We start from the raw sequence: 11,126 nt of genomic DNA on the forward strand, positions 1-11,126 counted from the left end.
TCTCTCATCGTGATCAAAACGACCAAGAAGTCTCTCATTGTGATCAAGGCTATCAGGAAGTCTCTCAAGTGAATAGAGAATTTACTTTTTTTATTGTTATGTTTACAAACTAGAATAACCCTATATAGTTTGCACAGTTGTATCGTTCGAATTGGTGGTCGTTTAAACAAAGTAAAGAGATATAAATCTACTTTACATGAAAGACATGTAAATTGTAGTGAACGTGAGGTCAAATTTATACCCCTTTGTTTCTATTTATCATCAAATGTTTTCAATTATTAGATAAAAAAATATACATGTAGTTTTTTTAATTTAGAGTTTTTGGAGTTCAGATTTAAACGTAAAAAATCGATATGGTTGACATTATTTCCTAAAATAACTGTAGAACATAGCCAAATACATATGAATTTCAAATCCAAACCTTAAGATTCAAAACCACTACGTCTTTAAAGAGTTCCATTTCCAAACACATCCAAATTACATTAGAATACACTCTTAACCAAAAAAATCCAATCGAATAAAATTTGAGGCAAAATGAACACATAAAGTTCCTAGAAGTTTGTTTCATGTATAGTTTCTTTTTTGGGAAAATGAACATAAAAAAGAGCTTTTATGATTCTGGAAAGATGAAATAAAAACAATTGACGTTAAATATGGTTATCTTCTTCTAACACGAGTTTTTGATTTCTTCTAACATGAGTTTGTGATTTTTTAAACGTAACCCACCAAATGGTTCTTACCTCCCAGGCTCCCACCCATGAGCCTTTGAAAATGTTCATGTTCCTACATAGATTTTTAGAAAAATGCAACCGTTGTTATGCAGCTGGTTGTAATTAACAACATAAGGAAGGAACATACATGGAGGAAGGCGTGCCAGATCGATTTGAACCAACTCAAATATATGAACAAACTATATATGAGCATAACAATCAAAGATAAGTTTGAATGAACAACATATATATGAGCATAACAGAAAATAAATAAAATATAAGACCTTAAATGAATATCATTACCAACACAATTAAATTTTGAATTGAAATCATCAATTGCATCTTGTTCTTTGTAGCTCTTAAACCCTTCGATGATGACCTTCAGTAAAGCATCACCAATTTAACCTAAACCACATATAAAAAAACGGTTACCAATCTAACCAGAAAATGAAAGCATTGCCCTTACGTGTCATGCATATTGGATTTTACATATTTACTTCCCTACCTTTCCCCTTTATCTTAAAAAAAATTGATAATCCATATCCAAACACTGCAGCAAAACCTTCTTGAATTAATAGGTTAAAAAAATTGGTATTACTTTTGAAGTGTTTAATGAATCGCAAGCCTCATAATACAATAGATAATATTTCCTTGATTTTTGAAAAAAATATGATCATAAATTGTACTTTTTTTTGTTTAAACCATAATCATAAATTAAAAAAAAAAAGTCAAAACAAAAGGAAAAAACATGATTATATCTGATATACCCGCTTCTTGCTGAGATAATGCTCTCTTCTTTCAGTTTTGAGGCTTCTGATTGAACAACTACTTCATGGGTTTGTAAATCACAAATGGATTCGATAGCCTGTTTGGGTAAATCATCAATATCTGATATATTTGAATATATCTAGTTAAAAAGATTTCATGGTCACACATACTCATACATCGCTTACACAATACTCTAATGTCCATTTACATATCCATAACTATAATATTTTGTCATGGTCTAGCTGATAATGAAATTTATTTATACAATAAAAATGATTATACATAGAGATATTTACCTGATTACTATGTAGATGGAACATGGATGATCCTTTACTGATGTTTTTTGTATGACAGGTGCAATTTTATAGTGAAGGAATCATCTGTTTAGGAGGATTATTAGATGGATTTCCTAGTTTATATAACCCAAAACAAATTATGAAGAAGCACAAAAGTTTACTCCCTCAATTTTTTCAAAAAAAATCTCAAAATTGTATCATGCATTATGTATGTATCATAGGTAATTATAGTGTCGCAACTAAGCCTTCTCGGGATATTATATGGCAGCTATTGGAAACCTTATACAAACATTCTTTTTACCCTGATTTTATGAACCAAACAACTGAATAATCTCCAAACTACACAATCATATAGTAAATAAAATTGAGTATTTTATAATTGTTCTTGAGGGATGACTACGAATGTGATTAGTTGATTTAGTAAATCAAATACAGTGGCAACCTGGCTGCATAGATGGAGGCATCTTCTTAATGAAACACCAAAACAAAACTATATCTTAAAAAATGTGAGTTCCATCCACAGATGGAGTCATATTCTTAGAATTATTAGAGTAGTACATATTCACTAAGGAATTTTATTAAACAGGTAGCATGTGATATATAGCCTACCATCTCAAAACATTCCTCCAAATATTACAGTTTACTTCTATATCCCATTTCTTTCATTAATCGATAACACCATATACAAAATTGGACATAAAATTGGAACATACCAATTTCTTTACCGTTGGGTTGTGTTAGAGGAAAGACTATGGTGTGGAGCGTTGATGGTAGAACCGAACTCTGGCACAGCATGACCCCCTATAATTAGCAGAAAAACAATTTCAATAAGTCTTAATAGAAAACATAAATCAAGAACAACCAAATGTTTAGCCTATGTCTATCAGCGACAGGAGCTATGGAATCGGAAGAAGTAGAAACACAACTGTAATAAGGGGATAAGAAGGAATCAAAACAGAAACAACATGCCGGCTCTAATTTGCACATTGAATAACTTTCTACTAATTTGAACCCGAATGAAAAAAAAAACCCACAAAACCTTATACCTGTATTGGAGTTAGAACAGGAGAAGATGAAATTAGAAATGAACAAACAAAATAGAGTCGAAATCTTACCCAAATAAAAGTGTAGCTTAATTACAAATCCAAAATGAAACCTTCATTCCATCCTAGCTTCTTGTGTGAAAACGAACCTTTGTCTTATTTGTTTGCTATTAGTGGAGCCCTAATCAAAAACCGGATTGGAGAGGATGTCGATGAAGCATATAGGTAGTTATCTAATTGAGAGAGAGTTGGTCAGAAGTAGAGCGGCAGACAAACGCGGTGAGTCTGAAGCAACTCTGGCTCCAAAGAGGCGGTATTGGAGAAACATGGAGGTGAATGCGATTGATGATTTTTGCTGATGGAGCGTCTATGGTTCCTGGATTTGGGAGAAAGGCGGGAGAAGAAGAGAAATAGAAGCAAACCTTGGAGGAGAAGCGGAGGAACTGTTCTTCTTGTATGTCGATGCCTTTAAAGAGAGACGGTGGATTTTGGAGCCAATGGAAGCTTGTTGATGTGTAGAAAGATGGAGCGGTGGACATGTGACTAATCTGTGTACGTTTTTTATTGGAAGTAGAAGCGGTGGACGGAGACGTGTATAGCACAAACGGTGCAACCAATAACAGATCACCAACAAAGAAACCTTCAGGAAAATCCGTTTCTGTGGCAACAGCACATGGACACACAACGTAAAACAACAATATTAGTAAAAAATCCAGAAAATGACAAACCAAAATAATCAAAGGACCAGTTTTGCCAAAAAAAAGATCAAATTAACTGTAGCTAAGAGCATATAAATTTAATATATAGTATAATTTGTAGGTATGCTAGACATGCAACAATTTTCATGTATGTATTTGTGGTTATTTCAAAAGTGCCATTAAGAATGGTTGAAACTGGTTAACTTGGTGTAACATGATATGATGTTGGACAATTTCTATGGCCGAGAGGAACTACTTCTCAACTCTAAAAATAGTAACATTTACTATGTACATTCTAATCGAGGTATGTGAAAACATGTCAAAAACCAATGTTATCATGTTCTATCCAATTGTTTGCATATGGTTTTTACATGAATGTTTATTAATTTTACAATATTAGATATAAGGAAAAGTGTTGTATACTCAAAAGTAAGCGTGATTATGTGATCCGGACCGGCCGGACCTATTAGAGACAAATATGTAGACCGTTGACCGAACCTATTGAGACATGCCATAGATCAAACGAAAAAAATCGCTAGACCAAACTGGTCTAGGACGAAACCAAATTGAAAAGTAAGGATGAGTAAGAAAAATGACTGTATTGAAAAAAGGGTACAAAAATAGGCCAGCTTAAATACGTCGAAAACAAACTATTTGTCGTCCGAAAAAATAATTAATCGTCGGAATGAAACTATTCGCCACACACTGCATCGCGCGGGTACGCTACTAGTATATATATATATATATATATATATATATATATATATATATATATATATATATATATATATATATATATATATATATATATATATATATATATAAATAACTTTTTTAGAGTTTTATAGAAAACTAGAGTTAAAATATATATTGCGAAAAATGACTTACTATTAAGCTTTTGAAAGATAAACATATGTAACTTTTGTTTATATTTGCCTTTTTTTTCCTAAACACTTTGATTGATAGATTTATCTAAATTGATTAAGAAATATTAATATGATAAAAAAATTGAAAGTTAACGATTATTTTAGTTTTTAAGTATTTTCAAGCGATCAATAAATTAATAAAGTCTTGTAACTATATACATTTAGTCATTTTTCTTCTTTTTCTTACACTTCACTAATAAAGTTATATTAATCAAACTTAGACAATGAGCCGTCTTTTCTTTTACACATTTTTTGTATAACATTGTTAATAATTTATATTACTTTTTAGGGATAATGACTTAAAAGGGTAATATATTTTTCGATTTGTACACATTTACTTACTGAGTTTTTTTTTCGTCTACATTTATCCATTCAACTTGTTAAACTGTACACATTTAGTCCCTATGACCGACTACTCTAGGTTAGCCAGTAAAAATGACTTAATAGGGTAATATATTTATCACTTTGTACAAATTTAGTCCTTAATATTTTTGTACACATTTAGTCCTTAATAGTTTTTTTATTGCAAAATAAGTCATTTTTGTTTTTTTTATTCATTCAGTACTTATGAATGATTTCTTTAGGTTTTTTTCACGACATCTTATGTGGGATAGCCATATGATGGTGGGATAGTTTCAGGTGGTCCTGCTATAAGTTGTAGGCCAAGATACCCGGTGCGGGTCGGCTATAAGCTGTAGGCACGAAGACTCGAGTAGAGCGGTTGGATTAAGGCGTCATGCCAACAACCCTGGGTATTCCAGTCCGATGACTGATTGGACCTGTTGCATGTTGGCATTCCAGTCCGATGACGTATTGGGCCAAGGTATACCAATCTAATGAGTGTTGGTCCGTTATGCATGATAATACGTTTGTTGTGTTGGGTATTTTGGGGGAAACTCACTAAACTTTGTGCTTACCCAGTTGTTTATGTTTTCGGGTTCTATCGTTGGTCGTGGGAAGGTGGATGTATAACGATACACACTCATCAACATTATTGAGGATTACACATTTCTTATATTACTTTGATTTTCGATAAATATATTTTGGAATAAATGTTTTTTCTTAATAATGGATTTATAATTAGGGAGTTTTGCCTTATTTAAAAATGAAATTTTTTGGTTGTGAAAATGAGACATTACATATAAACATCAACAACCTCACACACTTCATCAATAATTGTCCCACGTAAGATGTCGTGAGAAAAACCTAAAGAAAACATTCATAAGTATTGAATGTGTACAACAACAAAAATAACTTATTTTGAAACAAAAAATATTAAGGACTAAATGTGTACAAAAATATTAAGGACTAAATGTGTACAAAATGAGAAATATATTACCCTATTAAATCATTTTTCCCAGCTAACATGGAGTAACAGGTCATAAAGACTAAATGTGTACAGTTCAACAAATTGAAGGGGTAAATGTGGACGAAAAAAAAAACTCAGTGACCAAATGTGTACAAATCGAAAAATATATTACACTTTAAGTCATTATCCCTACTTTTTACATTTGTTCATATATGTCTTTTTACATATTTGCTTTTATAATGTTTTTATTTCATTTCTTCATTGTCACAAAGTAGTAAGATTTACATATGTTGTCACAACTAGCATTTGCTAGGAAATTTTACTCTCATGCAATCATTCACCTAGTGTAATAACTTGTACTCTAAGTGAATACCATACTTCATTCTCATTCAAATATATCTCATATGTTCAAATAAGGGTTGGAAACCCTAGAAATCCCGACTCAAGTTCATTATGGACTAGGATCCTCTTATTTGACCTAAGGGACCAATACATTATGAGTTCATCAATCTATAACATTTTGGGCCATTTGGGCCTAGAATGATTCATTCTAACCCTAATGAGCCTTATTGGACCATAACTAATCCAATTAACCCTAAGAGACTATAAATACATTCTTTTAGGTCAAATTGGGCTGTAAATGCACTTAAAGGCCCAATGGACCGAAACATATTTATTTGGCTTCACAAAATTAAGCAAAGCCAATAGTGGGCCAAAGTAATTAAATTTCATTCATCTTAGGCCCAATTCTCAGCCCAATGTTGAAAAGAAAGAAAAAAAAGAGAAAATAATAATTTATCTATGTTTGCCACCACACCTTTAACCAACATACTCCTAAGCTTTTAACTCCCATACAACAATGCACATCTAATCATCTTTTAAGAAGTCAAACTTCTTCATCTCTTCTCTCCCTTCTATTCTCGGCCATGAGGAGCCCCCATCACCATCTTCATTTCACCCACAAATCAAACACTAATTCTCTCTAAATCTTCAAGAAAACCATGAGGTGGTGGGGGTGATTCAACAAGTTGTCAACAAACTTCATCCTCTTGGTAAGTTGCTTCATAATTAGGATATTAAACTTCATATTTATGCTAAGATCTTTCATCAAACATCATCAATCTCTTGTTCATGCTCCTAGAATCATATCACCTTCGAAGATCTCCTCAAGAACACACCTAGGGTCGAGATCTTCTCATCTCTTCACCAAAAACCAAATCCAACACCGCAAGGTGAGTTCATGCCCCCTTGTTTTTGGTTTTTACTTGTTTTTTGGGGAGAATACAAGTTTATTTGTGTAGATCTATGTGTATATGCATGATTATGTGTGTATCCTTGAAACATTTGGTGATTATGTGTTGATTACTTCACTAATCTAAAAATATGTTAAGAAACTTGAAGTTTATCACTAGGATCTTTATATGAATCTTGAGAAAAGTATGTTTTATCACAAGTATTACATGTAAACATGTAGATGTGGGATTTGTATACTTTATATAGCAAAAATAAGTGTTGTGTTCAAAGATTTACAAACTAAACTCACAAAACAGCTCTTGACAGAAAAGTTTTGGTCCAATCTCGGATTGTTTTGACCATCCAAATGGAAGTATTTTTCAAAACTGTTTTACATGGATAAAGTTCAGGTTTATAGCTTTAAAATGACTACTCGCACGTTTTCATACGATTTTTCTACAATTTTTGGCGAATTTTACAAAACTGCCTATCATATTTGAAATAATTTCGGACCAACCTGTGAAGATGAGCAATTTCACACTTGTTAGAAGCCATTAAAAATTATGAGAAATTTTTTGAACAAAGTAGACAAGATTTCTAAACTTTTAGAGCTTACGGATCCGAATTTCTACTTATGATGATTTTTGTACAATTTTTCAAACAACTAGGTCGGAAAAGTTCAAAAATCAGAAAATATGTATTTTCACAAAAGTCAAGCCAAGAATGTTATTTTTGACAAAAAGGGGTTTTAAAATGTTATTTTTACTACAAAATAGTTATCAAAACAAGTTTTGAACAAAATGGAGACTAAAGTGTTATTATTACAAAAATTGGGCCTTAATCCTAAATTTTTGGCTTATTGGGCCAAAAACGTCATTTTTACAAAAAGTGGGCTTTTTATATCAACTTTGTAAATAATCAAGCTAAAATAAACAAAACAATAACAAACGGGTTAAAAACGGTATTCATATCCTTATTGGGCCTGAAAATAATATACATGTTTAGTGTCCTTTTACATGTATATTGGGCTTAGGATAGACATTCACATTCCTTTTGAGCCTGAAAATAATAGACACGTATAGTGGGCCTTAGTGGTTCACTTACATGTTTATTGGGCCTGGGAATGGGTTTTATATGCGTTCTTTTTTCTATGCTATTTTAGTGAATACTTGAACTAAAACCAATGATAAATCAACAAACAGATTTAATTTGATCGTTCTCTAGGTTATTGGGCCTTCGTGACCCATTTTTATGTGTGATAGGTCCTGTATACTATTTATATGTTTATTGGGCCTCATTGACCCATTAACATGTGCGACGGACCTTGGATACTATTTGTGTGCTATTTGGGCCTGTAAATACCTTACATGTCAAATGGGCCTTAGTTGTCCTTTCATATATATATATATATATATATATATATATATATATATATATATATATATATATATATATATATTTCGGGCCCATGTTATATAATTTCATTCTATTTGGGTCTTGAAATGATTTACATGTTTAGCGATGCCTTAGTGGTTCACTTACATGGATCATTGGTCCTGGAATGAGTTTATACATTTTTCTTCGCGTAAATTCGATTAAGGATCTAGCGAGTTTTTGTCGGTTGGCACTTATTAAGTGTACGATCGTAGCCTGTAGTTATAATCAGAGTCTCTTGGAGGGAGAACGGGGATTTGTGTATAGATCTATATGGGGATGACACCCCACACCTCAGCTGTTCGCTACAGTTAGACTTACTCAGTCTAGGGTGACGAAAACCTTATACTCAAAGTCAAAACGGGCGTCCAACGACGCCAAGACAGGCGAAATTGTCATTATTTAGTATGGTTATGACGGCTCGTTAGAGGAATTAACGTTATGAAGTTTACGGGAGACTTATTTTTTTTAGGCAACATGGGGTTGTCTGGGAACATTCTCTTTATATGCTCTTACATTCTCTCGACATTCTCTTTACCTTTTTAGTCAAATAAACAATAACATACATGCATTAATACGAGATCTAACACAAACACACTAAACAATTTTTCAGAAAATATCGGATTTTCTGGTGGTTTTCAAAGTTATACAAATCATTTTCACAAACATGCTTATGAACTCACCAACATTTTTATGTTGACCGTTTTCAAAATAACTTGTATTCTCAGGAAACCGTTGAAGCAGGATGAACGAAACAAACTAATGGATATTGTGTGATATTTTGTTTCATCATACTCTTACTATTTTGGCATGTAATATTTAAATACAATACTCGATGTAAACAATGAATGTTGTAATATCACTTGTGTGATGATGATGATGTTATGTTTCAATTATATTCACTGTAATGATATTTCAAGATGAAGTCACGCATAAGCCCCCGGACGTTTCCGCCGTCTGGTTCGGGGGTGTGACATATGTCCTCTTACATGTTTCGTTATCATGTATGTAAGGTTGTAAAAACTTATTTTTTACATATTCACGGTTAAAAGGTTTAAAAAAAAAACAAGCCGCAAATTATTTTCGAGACACATAACTTTTTGAATAAAATTATAATGAATCTGTCATAAATGTAATTTTATTGAAAAAAATTTGAAAAATTATAAAAATATTTTAAAAAACGTAATTTGATATAAAAAAAAGTATGGCATTTTATGCATTGATAATGAATACATAATAACTGAATACATGAAAAAAAATGAGTTTTTATCAAAGCAAATAAGTAAAAAAAATAGAAAGTTGTAATATCACATAGTATTTCATGGCTCTGATACCATAATCTTGCAGGACCATAATTAGGATATGAGCATAAGGGTCTTATTTTAAATTTGAAAATAAAAGAGTATCGGTGAGTTAAACGAGTCAATGAGTAAAATGCCCTGAAACAGCTATGTGGCCACAAAAACGGGCAAAAAACACGACTTTGCCTATTCTCTAGACTTTTTTTAGCTCACATTTGATTATGACTTGCTAATCATAATACTGCTTCCATGATAATACTATGTGATATTAACAAGTTAGCCTTGTATTAGGCCTAAAATAAAATTAAGTATAAGGAAGTGGACTAACCAGAAAGGTGAATCCAATGTTGATGTATAACCTTGATACTTCAAATATATTTCAAACTTTTATTGCAGAAAAGATTTTTATAGAGGGGAGATTACAAAAGAGATTAGAAGAGACAAAGATGAAATGGCTTCAAGCCTACTTCAAACATAAGAAAGAGTCTCCTTAAATAGACTAGGAACTTAAAAACAAACAAAACCTAAATTATTACATTTAGCATTGGCAGACAACTTTAAAAAAAAAAGTAGAAATGACTCTTCGTTTTATTCCTCCATCTTTAATAATTTTTGACGAATATTATCCTCTTTTATTCTGGTTCACACATTTGTCATCCTGAGCTTATTGTGATGATGTCCTCTTGTTTTTGAAAAGATTCTTTCTTTTAAGTGATTGACTCCTCGATCATATCAATCATACAATCCTTGGGAAGTTCTGCATCTGGAATTTCTTCATCATTTGGTTGGGATTCCCCTGCTAAGCATTATGATTGGTTGTAGTTCTCAATTGACATGTTATCTGAAATTTCTTCACTTGAACCTTCATCTTTTACATTTTCATGTTCTGCAAGACGTTTAAGGTTATATATATATATATATATATATATATATATATATATATATATATATATATATATATATATATATATATTAGGACACTAGGGAAAAATAGTAGGAAGACATTGGTGCTTAAAAAAATAATTAAAACATATTATTGGTCAAATATGTATAAAAAAAATACTAATGTACAATTGCAAAACTTCATTACCCTCACAACTTTATTGGTTGTTGGACAGATGTCAGAAACCGGGGTAGCCTATAATTTTCGGTCGTAATGATACTTTTTAAACACTTTATGTAAGTTTAATGGTTAAACGTGTACAGAAAATGACCGAAGGTGAAAAAAATGGAAAATATTTACCCTCATATGTCATTATTTTGCAATGATATTTAGTGAATATATTATAAAAGGGACAATTATTTATGAGGGTAACCAACTATTATTTTATTTATATTTGTTTATGTTTTTCTTTTACATGTGTGACAAATAAGCTTACCTAAAGTGTTCAAAAAGTACAATTATGAT

General features: G+C 31.6%; 1 long non-coding RNA gene across 3 annotated transcripts; it reads right to left on the reverse strand.

Annotated features, from left to right (window-relative positions):
• Positions 1 to 532: 532 nt before the first annotated feature.
• Positions 533 to 10,574, reverse strand: LOC145093557 (uncharacterized). 3 transcript variants are annotated; one of them, XR_013702915.1, is made up of 6 exons: positions 10,047 to 10,574; positions 2,890 to 3,475; positions 2,488 to 2,575; positions 1,775 to 1,858; positions 1,478 to 1,575; positions 533 to 1,115 (listed from the first exon to the last, which is right to left on the reverse strand). It is a non-coding gene; the product is annotated as an uncharacterized LOC145093557 (long non-coding RNA). The 3 variants fall into 3 exon arrangements; XR_013702916.1 differs by having other exon boundaries at positions 533 to 910; positions 1,014 to 1,115; positions 1,478 to 2,575; XR_013702914.1 differs by having other exon boundaries at positions 1,478 to 2,575.
• Between the last annotated feature and the right edge of the window lie 552 nt (positions 10,575 to 11,126).

This window comes from Lactuca serriola, chromosome 3 (genome assembly GCF_051521515.1).
Source record: "Lactuca serriola cultivar US96UC23 chromosome 3, Lser_US96UC23_V15, whole genome shotgun sequence".
In the NCBI taxonomy this organism is placed as follows: Eukaryota; Viridiplantae; Streptophyta; class Magnoliopsida; order Asterales; family Asteraceae; genus Lactuca; species Lactuca serriola.